Raw genomic sequence first — 15,098 nt, 5'->3', positions numbered from 1 at the left:
TTCGGCCTTTTGTTCATATGGTTGTTACACTATTTATATTCGGAAATCTTGAATGGATTTTTGTCAAGGTATGTAAGAAAAAGATTCTCACCAGTACCTTAGAATTGGTCCCTGGACCTAAAATGTCTTTATCATTGCAACTAGGCATTATATGTTTTTGGTCTATCAATAGTTGATGTCTCCAAGACTATAGATTCAGTGTCTGACTGAGAAAGAAAGATGTGCTCAACAAGGATCCCTTCTCTTAGGGAGTATCAGAGAAAACATTTGTACATGATTGGTCAAAAGTCCGATGACACATTTTGAAAATTTTTATAATTTTTTTAAGAAATATTAAATACTATTAATATATGTTTTATTAATGTCTTGGTAACATCTTGTGGTCCAATCAACAATACAAATTCTATGTACATAGAATTGTGATTGCCTAGGGTAGTGACAATAATTATTTTTGATGCCCTAAGGTCTAAGGTCTGTTACACAATATTGTTAAGTGGAGAGACTATATTGTAACTAACTATTTTGGAGAGGTATAAGACTTATAGTTACTTGAGGTTTACTAATTTGGTAAATATCTTTAACTGTGAATTAAAGATGTTATATGCAAAAAAAATTTGGTAGATTTTCCAGTGGGATCTTGCCTCTTCACAAATTGAGAGAGAGAGAGAGAGAGAGAGAGAGAGAGAGAGAGAGAGAGAGAGAGAGAGAGAGAGATTAGGAAATTCAATATTGGATTTCAATAAATATGAGATACCGGGAGTTGGCACTAGTTTACCCAGTTCCTCCATTCATAGTTGCATCAATTTATGTTCTGGATTCAAATCTGTTACGGAAAAAATATACCCACCAATGTCAGTCTACACATGGAAATAGGCGTGGTGAGACAAGCCTAAGGCCGAACCATTGGACTCAACTTAGAAGTCAAGAAAATGAACCAATACCAGCCTGTGAGTTGGTCACCTCCAGGTCCACATCTGGTCACCCAATGCTGCGGCCCTATCCTCACTTGAGTTTTCTCCCTCCTCCATTGGAGGCATCTCAAACACTCTCTTTCTCTCTCCTTTGGGGATGAGATTAGGGTTCGTGAACCCTAAGAGTGAGAGGAAGAACATCTACTTCTCATTATGTGCAAGAGTTGTCACTGGATAGGCAAAAATACCTTGTGTTGCTAGATTTTGGAAGGGATAAGTTTCTCATGAGTCATTGCACCTATGGTGCTTTAGGTGACTATCCCTCTTCTATGAGATGGAAGTTTTATCTATTATTTCATTAGGAAATTTTCTGCAAACTGAATAGCTCGTTTAATCGGGATAATGAAATATAGTGCCCCAACTTTAGTTTGAAATAGTTTTATCTTTTTGGCTGAGACAGCTAATCCTGCTTGACGAATAGCCGAGAGGAAAATATTAAGATGTTTCCAGTGTTGAGCAATGTCCTGGGAATAAATAAGGACATCATCAATATACACAATTATAAACTGCGAATATTGATTAAAGATTTGATTCATAATATTTTGAAATTCATAGGAAGCATTTTTAAGGCAAAAAAGCATGACATTCCATTCGTATTGACCGAATGGGACAACAAAAGTTATCTTATACCTATCCTTTTCTGATATCTGAATTTATCGGTACCTAAATTTCATATCAAACTTAGAGAATATGCTCGAGGCATATAATCTATTGAGAAGGTCCCTTTTATTAGGGATAGGATACTGTACCCATTTAAGAACCTTATTTAAGGGTTTATAATTGATGACAAGTCTGGGTGCACCTCGTTCAATTTCGGCATTATTATTCACATAAAATGCAGTGCAACTCCAAAAAGATTTACTAGGTTTGATAAGACCTTTAGTAAGGAGTTTAGAAATCTCTTTCTGACAAGTTTCCCTCAAATAATCAGGCATTTGAGCTACCCGAGCTTTAGTGAGAATTCGGTTCTCTAAAAAATCATCTTCATAAAGAATAATGACAATATGCATTTTTCGAGACCAAAATGCAGTAGGGATTTCAGAACAAACTTCCTTTTCAAGTTGAGCTTGAAAGTTTCTAACTCTAGCTTGAAAGGTAGGATCATCAATTTTTTGTTGAATACTCTTTTGTTGGATTTTAGATGATAAATAGCATATAAATTTTTCTTTGGACTGAATTTGAGTTTGAATTTCATTCACCGTATAAATATTAGGGGGTTCGATGAAATGAAAAGTAATAGAGTGATTATTAATCATAGAATGAAGACCGACTGTGTCTATCCGTAATGGATATAGCTGGGATAGGAATGGAGTGCCTAGAAGAACAAATTGATAAAGTCCTTTTACCATTATAAAAGGGGTCTTTAGGCAATGTCCATTATTATAGACAAAGGCAAATGGGAGTTTATATTCAACCTGCATCCTAAATCCATCAGTCGTAACTAGTCTTTGAGTGGTCTTCTCAAAGTATTGAGAAGGTACAAGTCCTTTGTTAATACAATTTATATATGCGCCTAAATCTATTAAGGCGATAGTTTTCACGTTAAATTCTCGATTGACAACAATATCAATTATTATAAGCCATCAATGAGTTTGAACCTGTTGAACAGTAAGGAATTGAGCATCTTCAGGAGAAACTGCAACAGTAGTTGTAGAGGTACTAGCACTGTATCTTTAGTTGCTCGTAGATCCTTAAAGGAAGCTTCTTCTTTGAAGTCAGGCTCAATCAACTGATTTTCATTATATAGTTCAAGAGTCTGAATTCTTCGCTTAAGACTCCTAACTTCAGTTTTAACTTTGTTGAGATCTCTTCGAAATTCCTGAACAATGGGTTCACGGGTTTGAGAAGTAGCTTTAATCTGATTGATTATAGTTTTAAAGTTATAATCTTTCACAGTAGGCTGTACGGCAGGAACTGGGCTAGACCGAGTGTTGTCCTTTCACTAAGGTAATGTATTCATGTAATAATTGAGCCTTAGTTATAGGATCAGTAACTTGGTCAATTGCTTTTAAGAGAAATGATTCGTCTGTTGAAAGAACCATTAAGCCATTTTCTTTAAGCATTTCCTGATAGGGATCACAACTGCAGTGGGGAGTCTAGTTTTTAGACTCAGATGAATCACTGTTGAACTCAAGTTGAGAAATTTCTTGATCTAAGTTGGACTTGGTGTCAGACTCAAGCTCGGACGAGCTATAGAGCAAGACCTTTTCAAGATTCTGCTTTAGAGAATCATCAATCTCTAAGGCATTTATTCTTACTTTAGTTCGACATTTGTATTGATAATGTCCTATTTTTCCACACTTGTAACAAACAGGGGGTTTGTTATTAAGAAAAGAGTTTTGAGGACGAGATTTTGAGAAGCATTTCTTGAAGAAGCGCTTGGGTTTAGAACTATATTGTTTAGTCTGATATTTAGGCTTAGAAAACTTGGGGAGTTTTTTTTGTCTTCTTAGTGTTTGGAAGACGAATCTTCTCGTAACCAAATTACTCACAAAAATCTCCTAGTTCTCTGAATCCAGCTTATCTTTCTTTAGACAATTGTTTCTTTAATTTAAGGTCTATGCAGAGTTGAAGATCTTCATTACAAACTTCGACAGCTAATTCTCTATAGGAATATTGTTTGAAGAGAATTGTGCCATTATACTTTGCTTTAAGTCTATACCGAACCTTTTACCCGAGATAAACTTTTCTTTCCATATGGCATTGTTGCAGTTATCTCTAGCAAAGACTTTAGCAAAGAAGACATCTTTATACCATCTATAATGAGATAGTGTAGGACATCTAAGATTCATAAGTTGTTCTCTTATTCGATCAACTAGGATTTCAGTTGGTCCAACAAATGGAGAGTTATAGTGTAAACCAAAGTATTTACCGCATCTTCTTGGTTAACATAGAGTGTTCGCTGGGTAAAAGTACCATCAGCGAGTTGTTCAGTTTGATTTTGCGGAACATTGGTGATGGCATTAAGGATTTGATTCCAAACTTCTTCGGATAAATTGAAATCCCACCAACCACGAAGTTGGCCAGAAAATTCAGTTGTTATCATTTTAGCAACAACCGAATCGATAGTTTGATGTCATTTTACCACTGTGGCATATATAAGCATTTGTTTTAGAAGATTAATGATTTGATATTCAGATAAACCATCAATATTCCATTCAACAATGGAGGTACCATCAAACGTAGCAGGCTCGCCTTCCATTTCATATTGAAGATCAACAGGAGAAGGTTGAGGATAATAATAGTTTGTCGGTGCCGTAGGTATAATTTTATGAGCTTTCCTCATTACTCGATTAAGCTGAGGAATTGGCTCAGGAATTGCTGCCTGTTGAAGTAGCATAGACTAAAATTCTTTCTCAGTAACTTCAATCTCAGAATTTGAATGATCAGCAAGAGAAGAGTTATAGCTTGTTTTACTTTGTTCTTTGAAACCCGAAGCTGACTAAGGCGAGATATTATTTCATCAACAATGGTTGACTCAGTCTTTCGAGTTGGGATATCCAACACAGGAGGAGGTCTGAAAAGGATGGATTGGTTGCTTCTAATTTGAGAAGCAGGGGTCTGTCGAATTGGCTTTTAGTTATGCTCAATTTTAGCATAAGAAGTAGACGAGATAGAAGCCTTTAAGGAATCTATCTTTGTCTCTATACTATCAATTTGGCTTCCTATGGACTGAAGACACAAATTAGTATAATTGTTTTGTTCAACATTTTGACTAAAATGAGTCTCAGTTAATGGAGATGAGGTATAACCAGAAGTTTTTAGAAAAGGTCGCCATCTGATTGGTTCTTATCTTTAAGGCCTGAGGAGGAGGATGACCAGATTCAATTTCCATTCCCTCTTTAGTAATATAAGTGGTTGATACCTTCTTAATTTCATTCACCTGTGGAGGATTAGGTGATTTTTCCATTAGGGATTTTTAACCACTGAAAGAACGAGAGATTTATTTGATGAGTTTCCATATGCGAAACCCATTTCTCATGAAGCTCTTGCCGCTATAGAACGGAATAGTATTCTACAAAGATTCGTTGTTTTCTAGCATTCCTAGCGGACTTATATTCCTGAATAAGGAATCAAATATTGATCTAAAATTTGGGTTCTTCAATGATAGGAAGCATATATATTCCCATAAGAGCTTGCATATTAGAGAATGTTGGAGATGAAGACCCATTTTCAGTATCATTAGGAGCAATAAGTGGCTGATTAGCCTGAGAGGGTTCTCTTTGAGGAGGACCATAAACATGTTGATTAACCTGTGTTGGTGTATGATTAGTACCATGAAGGTTGATATTCCGTCAAATGTGTCACTTTGAGCTCGAGATGTTGAAGCAAAGCTGGCGCTGGATATGTAGAAAACTCAGAGGAGGAAGAAATCACAAAAGAAGTAGATCTACGAGTACTATCGAGTCTACTGTCAAAAGTGATCTTGACATCATCAGATGGGAGTTTGGTGATGTTGGATGGAGTTCTCCTGAAAGGTGGCTAGGTTTGATCCACAGAGGTTAAAGTCCAAGATTTTGAAAGATTTATTTTCGACCATCTAATACATCAGGAGACAAAAGTTTGAGATATGTTGGAATTAGCCTGGAAAAGCACAGTTTTCCCATGAGAGTCTATTACATTAGCATTAGGAGCGATGGTAGTCATTACTTTATAATAGCTACGATAAATCACAGTGAGATTTTGAGTTCCTGGAGCGATATGATATCCATAAGTTTTTAAAGAAATGATAGTACCATCAAGAATATTTGTATCTGTTAAGGACATAATAAGATTAGGTCTACACTGAAAATAGATTGGTCATTCACAGAGATTGGTTTCAATAGTACCCATAAGAGATTCATTAAAATTAAGCATTCGGGCATCACGAACAACAGCAAATACAACACTAGTTAACCTTAGAAGTGTTAAGGCTTTTAATGCTACTTGCACTAATCCAATGTGGATAAACTTAAATCCACGTTTCTATGCCTCTGAATTTGAGAACTCGTCAGAAGTTGAATTTGTTATTGATCAAAGAGAAGAGTATGGGTGCTTTCGCTTGTTTTTATGACATAATCACTATGAAAAACAAAAGTCCCTCTATGATATACCTCAGATTCAGGTATTTTGGGTATAGTATAGTTATTGATGGCAGCTTCTAAATTTCTGAAAACCACTACTTCAGAATTATGGACTTGATTATAAGTCCTTCCAGTAGAGCTTGCCTCAGAGGAGAAAGATCTTCTCGAACTGGACCTAAAGTAAGAAGCCATAATTTCGAGTTTCGAGTCAATAAAGGTTTTGGTTAATATATCCTTCTATCAAGTTCGTTTACTGTCAATACTATTTCACCTTAAAACACCTATCCACGGTAACACGGCTGAGTACGACTTGGGTGTAGGTCAATACGACTTGGGTGAAGGTCTATATGACAAAGATGAAACACAACCAAAATATGATCTTTACGACTTTGACAACTTTCAACTTGGCTTTGATACCAAATGTGGCATGGATCGGGAAAGATAAATTTTATGCTACGAGGGAAGCAAGAAGGCAAAGAGTTTGCCTCTTTCTAGTTTTGATTTCAGATAAATTGACAATTTCTTCTTTAAGAAGCTGAGAGAAGTAAACTTGATCTTAAGAGTAAAAAAACAAATAGAATTCAATATAAGTAGAAGAAATATCTAACAGATTCTCTAATATAGCAAGCTGATGTTTATACTTTCTAATAGCAAACATAATACATAAAAATAATAAGTTTTAAAGAGAACAGGACTTACATATATGGTTTTCAATTACAGAATTTGATACTTCAACACAAACTTTACTCACTTTACTTACAAACAAACCCTAATACAAACTCTACTCACAAGCACACAAAGGATGATGAAGAGAAAAATGTTAAAAACTTTCTTCGTATCCTTTTAAGGAGAGGGAACTTCTTTTTATAGATGACGAACACCAAAAATTTCTTCAATTTGGTTGAGAGATGCATTGATGGGCCTTGATGGAGTTGGCATTGAATAGGCATCAAATCAACCAGATGTGACATTTGAACAGCTAAAGATAAGGTGTTCTTATCACGAATTAGGTATACTTAATAAGGTGTGAAGTAATTTTTGAAAGCTGATAAGCTTCAGTCGAAAGTTATATTGCCGTGTAGTCCAGTTAGGTGACTAAAAATAAGCCACGAAATGAGATTTTCAGACATTCCATGTGGGATGGCCCACTGGTTCTAGAAGAGTCTCAGTTAGGTGAATTATTAAAGTATCCACCCATGACACTCACTATAATGCGCTTACAGTGCTGCATGACGCATGCTAAGACGTTAGTCTGACTCGAATGGCACTAGATATGGATGCTTAACATTTCACAATAATCAGAATGGCGTGTCTAATTAATACGACACTGGGTCAAGGTGTAGTGAGACCTCTGTTTCTTCCCCCCCTTTTTTTATTTACAGATCAGGCCGTTGAGCGAATTGGCTTCCGTTATCCGAAAGAGGAAGAGTTGATGCAAAGGAGGATGATGATGGGCCTGGGTCGTCGGGTTGAATATTAAACCCGATAGAGGTTAAAATTCGCTCTTGGGATCTGTTCATCAGATAAATATAGAAGACAACACCTAGCAGTGTTGAAGATGTTCAAAAATGGAGTCTGGGCTATCGTTGTGGATGAAGGGAACGTAGAGGACATATCCGAACCAATGCCTCTTTTAGGCACAAATCGCGAACCAGTTAAAGGTGAAATGTCGAATTTATCCCACCATATAATTATAATATTTCTTTCTAATGTGGGAACATAATTCCATTCTTTAAATTCATCAGTAGTCAATCGATACTTCCATTGAAGAATCCAGGGAACTTCGTATAAGATGAAGAATTGGACGAAGAGAATCCTAGAGTCCAAAGGTTGATTAAAATTTTTAAATTTAGTAATAGACTACTAAAGAGCTGAAGGAAAGAATTCCAAAGGAGGTGGTCCCCAGGTGAAAAACCATTGTAAAAACTAGTTCGGAACACCTAATAAGGTGCATTGAAGATGAAACTTCATGAACCAGGAATGGGTTTCATGGTCATTCTGATATAAAAATACTATGTCCCAAGCTTTAACATAATCAGCATAATCATATGACCTAAGTTTAAGGCCAGAGACATCATGAAATTCTCATTTACATGAGGGAGAAGGTCCCCATTCACGATCCCTTATGATGTTTAATATATTGAGCTTCGAATAAGCCTTAACATGAGAACTTCGATAGGAGTGCTAAATATGAACACTCTGAGTTTCTTCAAGAATTCTTTCATAGAAATAACGAGTTTTATCACCAGAAGATGGATGTAGATGGTCTTAAAGGTAAATGGTTACAAGTTCTGATAGGGTATGACAAAGGTGGATGTTTTTAATGGGAATGATTGGGATAAAATTTATTTCTATGAATGAAGAATTATTAACATAATTCAGATTGTTGAAATAGATGCATCCGAATTTGGATTTGGAGGAATCTTGAAGCAAAAATATCCTATTCTTCTAAAAGAAGTCTTAGTACATTTTACTTCAGGCACCTGGAATTCAACCCAACAAAAATATTCTACAATAAAAAAAGAGATCTTTTCACTTGTTTTGTGTATAACCAAATTTGAAAGTGATTTTTGTAATAAAAAATTTCTTGTTCGAGTGGTTTGCAAAGCTACTAAAAACATCCTTGAGAAAGTTGTTAAAAATCTAGCCTCCAAACAAATCTTTGCTTGGTGGCAGTGGCTTCTTTTTATTTTCGATTTTGATATTGAATTCATTAAAGGAGATACTAACAGTTTACCTAATTTTCTAACCTGAGAATTTTTTGCGGGGCTCCTAAACAGAAGGCTATAATCCCTGCCTCTCCTAATAAAGAAGTTGCCTCCTCTTCTTCTAGGCAACTAAAAAAAGCATTCACTCATATTTCAACTCAGACTCCTTCAACAACCTTAAATAAGGCTATTAATAATTTTTCATTCATAGAAATAAATTTTATCCCAGTCATTCTCATTGAAAACATCCACCTTCATCATACCCCATCAAAGCTTGCAATCATTTACCTTCAAGACCATCTCCATCCATCTTCTGGTGATAAAACTCGTTATCTCTATGAAAGAATTCTTGAAGAAACTTAGAGTGTTCATATTCAGCACTCCTATCGAAGTTCTCATGTTGGGGCTTATTCGAAGCTCAACATATTAAACATCATAAGGGATCGTGAATGGAGACCTTCTTCCTCATTTAAATGAGAATTTTATGATCTCTCTGGCCTTAAACTTAGGTCATATAATTATGCTGATTGTGTCAAAGCTTGGGACATGGTATTTTTATATCAGGATGACCATGAAACCCATTCCTGGTTTAAGAAGTTTCATCTTCAACGCACCTTATTAGGTGTTCCGAACTGGTTTTTGCAATAGTTCTTCACCTAGGGACCACCTCCTTTGGAATTCCTTCCTTCAGCTCTTCAGCAGTCTGTTACTAAAGTTTAAAATTTTAATCAACCTTTGGACTCCAGGATTCTCTTCGTCCAATTCTTCACCTTATACGAAGTTCCCTGGATTCTTCAATAGAAATATCGATTGACTACTGATGAATTTAAAGAATGGAATTATATTCCCACATTAGAAAGAAATATTATAATTAAATGGTGGGATAAATTCGACATTTCACCTTTAACTGGTTCGCGATTTGTGCCTAAAAGAGGCATTGGTTCGGATATGTCCCTTGCATCTCCTTCATCCACAACGACAGCCCAAAAACCATTTTTGAACATCTTCAACACTATTAGGTGTCGTCTTCCATATTTATCTGATGAACAGATCCAAGAGAGAATTTTATCCGCTATCGGGTTTAATATTCAACCCGACGACCCAGCCCCGTCATCCTCCTCCTTTGTATTAACTCTCTCTCTTTTGGATGATGGAAGCCAATTCGCTCAACGGCCTGATCTATAAATAAAAAAAAGGGTGGAGAGGAAAAAGAGGTCTCACTGCACCTTGACCCAGTGCCATGTTAATTAGACACGCGATTCTGATTCTTGCCAAATGTCAAGCATCCACATCTAGTGCCATTTGAGTTAGACTGATGTCTTAGCATGGTCACGCAGTACTATAAGTGCATTATAGTGAGTGTCACGGGTGGATACTTTAAAAATTCACCTAACTGAAACTATTCTAAAAAATAGTGGGCCATCTCATGTGGAATGCCAGAGAATCTCATTTCGTGGCTTATTTTTAGTCACCTAGCTAGACTACACGATAATATAACTTTCGATTGAAGCTAATCAGTTTCTAAAAATTGCTTCACACCTTATTAGGTAGGTGTCGTGATAAGAACAACTTATCTTTAACTGTTCAAAGTCACATCTGGTTGGTTTGATGCCTACTTGACTTCATCCTATGTGTGCTTGTGAGTAGAGTTTGTATTGGAGTTTGTTTGTAACTAAAGTGAGTAAAGTTTATGTTGAAGTATCAAATTCTGTAATTGAGGACCATAAATGTAAGTCTTATTCTCTTTAAACTTATTATTTTCATATATTATGCTTGCTTTTAGAAATTATAAAAATCGGTTTGCTTTATTAGAGAATCTGTTAGATATTTCTTTTGCTTATATTGAATTCTATTTGTCTTTTTACTCTCAAGATCCAGTTTACTTTTCTCAGTTTCTAAAAGAAGAAATTACCAATTTATCTGAAATCAAAATTAGAAAGAGATAAACTCTTTGCCTTCTTGCTTCCCTCACAGTATAAAATTTATCTTTCCCGATCCAGGTCACATTTGGTATTAAAGCTAAGTTGAAAGTTGTCAAAGTCGTAAAGACCATCTTTTGGTTGTATTTCTTTGTCATATAGACCTTCACCCAAGTCGTATTGACCTACACCCAAGTCATACGCAGCCGTGTTGCCGTGGATAGGCGTTTTAAAGTGAGATAGTATTGACGGTAGGCGGTATTGACAGAATGATATATTGATCGAAACTTTTATTGACTCAAAACTAGAAAAAATGGTGTCTAGTCTTTGATACCAAATGTGGCCTACCGAATTGGCTTTTAGTTATGCTCAGTTTTAGCATAAGAAGTAGATGGGATAGAAGCCTTTAAGGAATCTATCTTTATCTCTATACGATCAGCCTGGCTTCCTATGGACTGAAGACACAGATTAGTATAATTGTTTTGTTCAACAATTTGACTAAGATGAGTCTCAGTTAATGGAGAGGAGATATAACTAGAAGTTTTTAGAGGAGCCGCCATCTAATTGGTTCCTATCTTTAAGGCCTGAGGAGGAGGATAAATAGATTCAATTTCTGTTCTTTCTTTAATAACATAAGTGGTTGATACCTGCTTAATTTCATTCACCTATGGAGGATTAGGTGATTTGTCCATTAGGTATTTTTAACCACTGAAAGAATGAGAGATTTATTTGATGAGTTTCCATATGCGAAACCCATTTCTCATGAAGTTCTTGCCACTATAGAATGGAATAGTATTTTTCAAAGATCAGTTGTTTTCCAGCATTCCTAGTAGACTTATATTCCTGAATAAGGAATCGTCTATTGATTTGAAATTTGAGTTCTTTAGTGATATGAAACATATATATTCCCATAGACATTTGCATATCAGAGAGTGTTGGAGATGAAGACCCATTTTCAGTATCATCAGGAACAACAGGTGGCTGATTAGCCTGAGAGGGTTCTCTTTGAAGAGGACCATAAACAGGTTGATTACCCTATGTTGGTGTATTATTAGTACCCCGAAGGTTGATTATTCCATCAAATGTCTCGCACTAAGCTCAAGATGTTGAAGCATGAGCTGGTGCTTGATATGTAAAAACTCAGAGGAAGAAGAAATCACAAAAGAAGTAGATCTACGAGTATTATCGAGTCTACGGTCAAAAGTGATCTCGACATCACCAGAAGAGAGTTGGGTGATGTTGGATGGAGTTGTCTTGAAAGGTGGTTAGGTTTGAGCCACAGAGGTTAAAGTCCAAGATTCTGAAAGATTTATTTTTTACTATCTAATACATCGGGGGACAAAAGTTTGAGATCGGTTGGAATTAGCCTAGAAAAGCACAGTCTGCCCACGAGGATCTATTACCTTAGCATTAAAAGCGATGGTAGTCATTACTTTATAATAGATACGGTAAGTCACAGAGAGATTCTGAGTTCCCGAAGCGATATGATATCCATAAGTTTTTAAGGAAATGACAGTACCATCAAGAATATTTGTATCTGTTAAGGACATAGTAAGATTAGGTCTATACTGAAAATAGACTAATCATTCACAGAGACTGGTTTCAATGGTACCCATAAGAGATTCATTAAAATTAAGCAATCAGGCATCACGAACAACAGCAAATACAACACTGTTTAACCCTATAAGTGTTAAGGGTTTTAATGCCACTTGCACTAATCCAATGTGGATAAACTTAAATTCACGTTCTCTATGCCTCTGAATTTGAGAACTCGTCAGAAGTTGAATTTGTTCTTGATCAGAGAGAAGAGTATGGGTGCTTCCGCTTGTTTTTATGACATAATCACTATGAAAAGTAGAAGTCCTTCAATGATATACTTCAGATTCAGGTATTTTGGGTATAGTATAGTTATTGATGGCAACTTCTAAATTTTTGAAAACCACTTCTTCGGAATTATGGACTTGATCATAAGTCCTTCCAGTAGAATTAAAGAATTAAAGAATTAAGGAATTAAATTTTAAGGGAAAATGATGTGTACACTAGTGGAGAGTAATGAAATTAATCGTATATGTTAGCATCTTATCGATTGCTGGATCCTCTTGCAATCCCATTTTTTCATTGCAGCTAGACAACCTCTCTCTCTCTCTAGTCACCTGCCCAATCTCGACCCAATCTTTGTAATAGTTACTCCCTCGCCCCTACCGCCCTTTATTCTTTTTCCCACCTCAATCGAGACCCGTATCCCTGCCCAAACCCCTCTCCTACTTTTCTTGGCACAACCTTGCCTCCCTCTGCCTTGTTCCCTATACCGTCTCCAAACCCCGCCTCACTTCCCTAGTCCTTCATTGTAGCTACCCTTGCTGACCATAGTCTTGCATTCCTACCTCAACCCTCTCTCTTCCCTGCCCTACCTGTAGAAACGCAGCCTTAAAGGCGATGCAGAAGGTGATGAAAAAAAATAATAAAAAATACATACAGGTTTACGAGGTTCAGCAAGATTGCCTATGTCCTCAATGAGATGAGATTCTACTTCATTATCAATGGAGAATAGGGTTACAACGTTATTCCTCACACCGCTCATAATTTCCTACAAAGAAAGTAACTCTGCTACAAATATAGTGAAAAATCCTAACACCGGAAAGTACAAATCCTACACGCCCACTATGCAGGGGGCCTCTTGACCCCTTGCAACCCCTACGGCCCGTTTATCGGTAAGTGAGACTGATGTTCTGTCAGGGGACTTGCACCAGTACGATGTGGATTAAACTACGGCATAATACAAGATATCGTACACCAACACTGCCTCTCCTCTCTTATTACTCTATCGCACAACCATTTCTGTTGGGGTTTATTGGAAACTGCCACACTCGCAGTACCGATTGAAGAGCTAATCTACCCAACGAAGAAGGCAAGTTGAGGTTGATGTGGGTAGGATCCTTGAATCTATACAAAAGTTGATTCACTGCCTACATAACTACCCTCCTAAACTTGCACTCTAATACCAAAGAAATAGTCTAAATATATACAAATCCTAACATCCTCTTCCCCTACAAAATATAGAGCATTCCCTAATTAAAATATAATAATTTTCTATGATTTTAATAAAGTCCTTATTATTACTTTTATCATAACTTGTTATTACATATGGACGCATAGGAACCAGGTCACATTTGCACATGCTAAATCCCCAATCCATACTCATGACCTATATAAGGCGAAGTATTGGATATCCCGATCCCCTCATCTCATTGGACAGCATGTGTCTTCTACATATTCCATACCCTTAAATACACCAAATTTTTTAGTTTTAAACTGCACTGTCTTAATACGTACAGGTATTACTGATCTTAATAACAATATATCTAGATGGGCTGGTAGCATTATCAATCAAGAAAAATGTGTCTTACTTTATGCTAATTACATGATATTGAAGTCACAACTAGAAGCCTTCACCATGGGATAAAGCAAGCCAATAATAAATGAGAGATGAAAGATATCTAGAGTGATGCAAAGGAATTGGGAACCCTACTGTCCGATAATAGTACCAAATCGTGGCTTTGGAGTGCCATACCTCTTTTCTTGGATGTTTGTAACTTTTTGTTCATACAAATTTTTTGTCTCAAGCCTACAAACGAAATGATACTTTTGTTACGGAATATAGGAACTCAAACTAGAACATTGATATCTTAAGTATTTTCAATTAATCAATTTTTTTTTTTTTGGGTCTTCTTATCATTTACGAATTGAGTTACCACCTAGATTAGTGTCTAGAATTCATCAATATGACTCCATGTATGACTGATATGGATTGGTTAAACTATAGATTGAGTGCAACAAATACAGTACAAGGAAGGTGTTAAACACCCTGCTCAACCATACTTAACAACCAGCCTTCTTAGACTATCGACGTTCAATATAATAGAATGCTAAAAAAAAGAGAGATATAATGGAAATGATAAACAGAATAGGGAAGTAAAGTCCTAAGCATTACCTCCCAAGTGTGTAGTGACAAATCCTTAAACCATGCATATAATGAACGTATGAAAATCGTTTGCAGCCGCTGCACCAGCGCAGTTAGCATCAAGTGGCTGGGAGCCCTTTGGGGCGTGTGCCCAGACGCTTTCAGTCGTCTGATGTTCACCACACCTCACTGCTCACTGCAGAGGATGTAGACTCATAATGGACAATGCACAATGCAAAGATGCAAGGGCTGATAAAACTGACAACATACTGACTTCAACTCTCCCAAGGGACTAATGAAAAAAAAAAAAAAAAGTGGTCACACAGTCTGCCCAATTTGCTTAGTGGAGGAGGGTTGTGGGAGTGCCTAGTATATCAATAGTCAGTCTCCCTCGTCTAAGTCAAGAATGAACAAAATAGAACTAAAAAAATTGGGGAAATTTTCCATTTGATTTTTTGGATCTTGGACTGGAACTT

The sequence above is a fragment of the Macadamia integrifolia genome, unplaced genomic scaffold, assembly GCF_013358625.1.
Source record: "Macadamia integrifolia cultivar HAES 741 unplaced genomic scaffold, SCU_Mint_v3 scaffold381, whole genome shotgun sequence".
NCBI lineage: Eukaryota > Viridiplantae > Streptophyta > Magnoliopsida > Proteales > Proteaceae > Macadamia > Macadamia integrifolia.
This window is presented reverse-complemented; position numbering follows the sequence as displayed.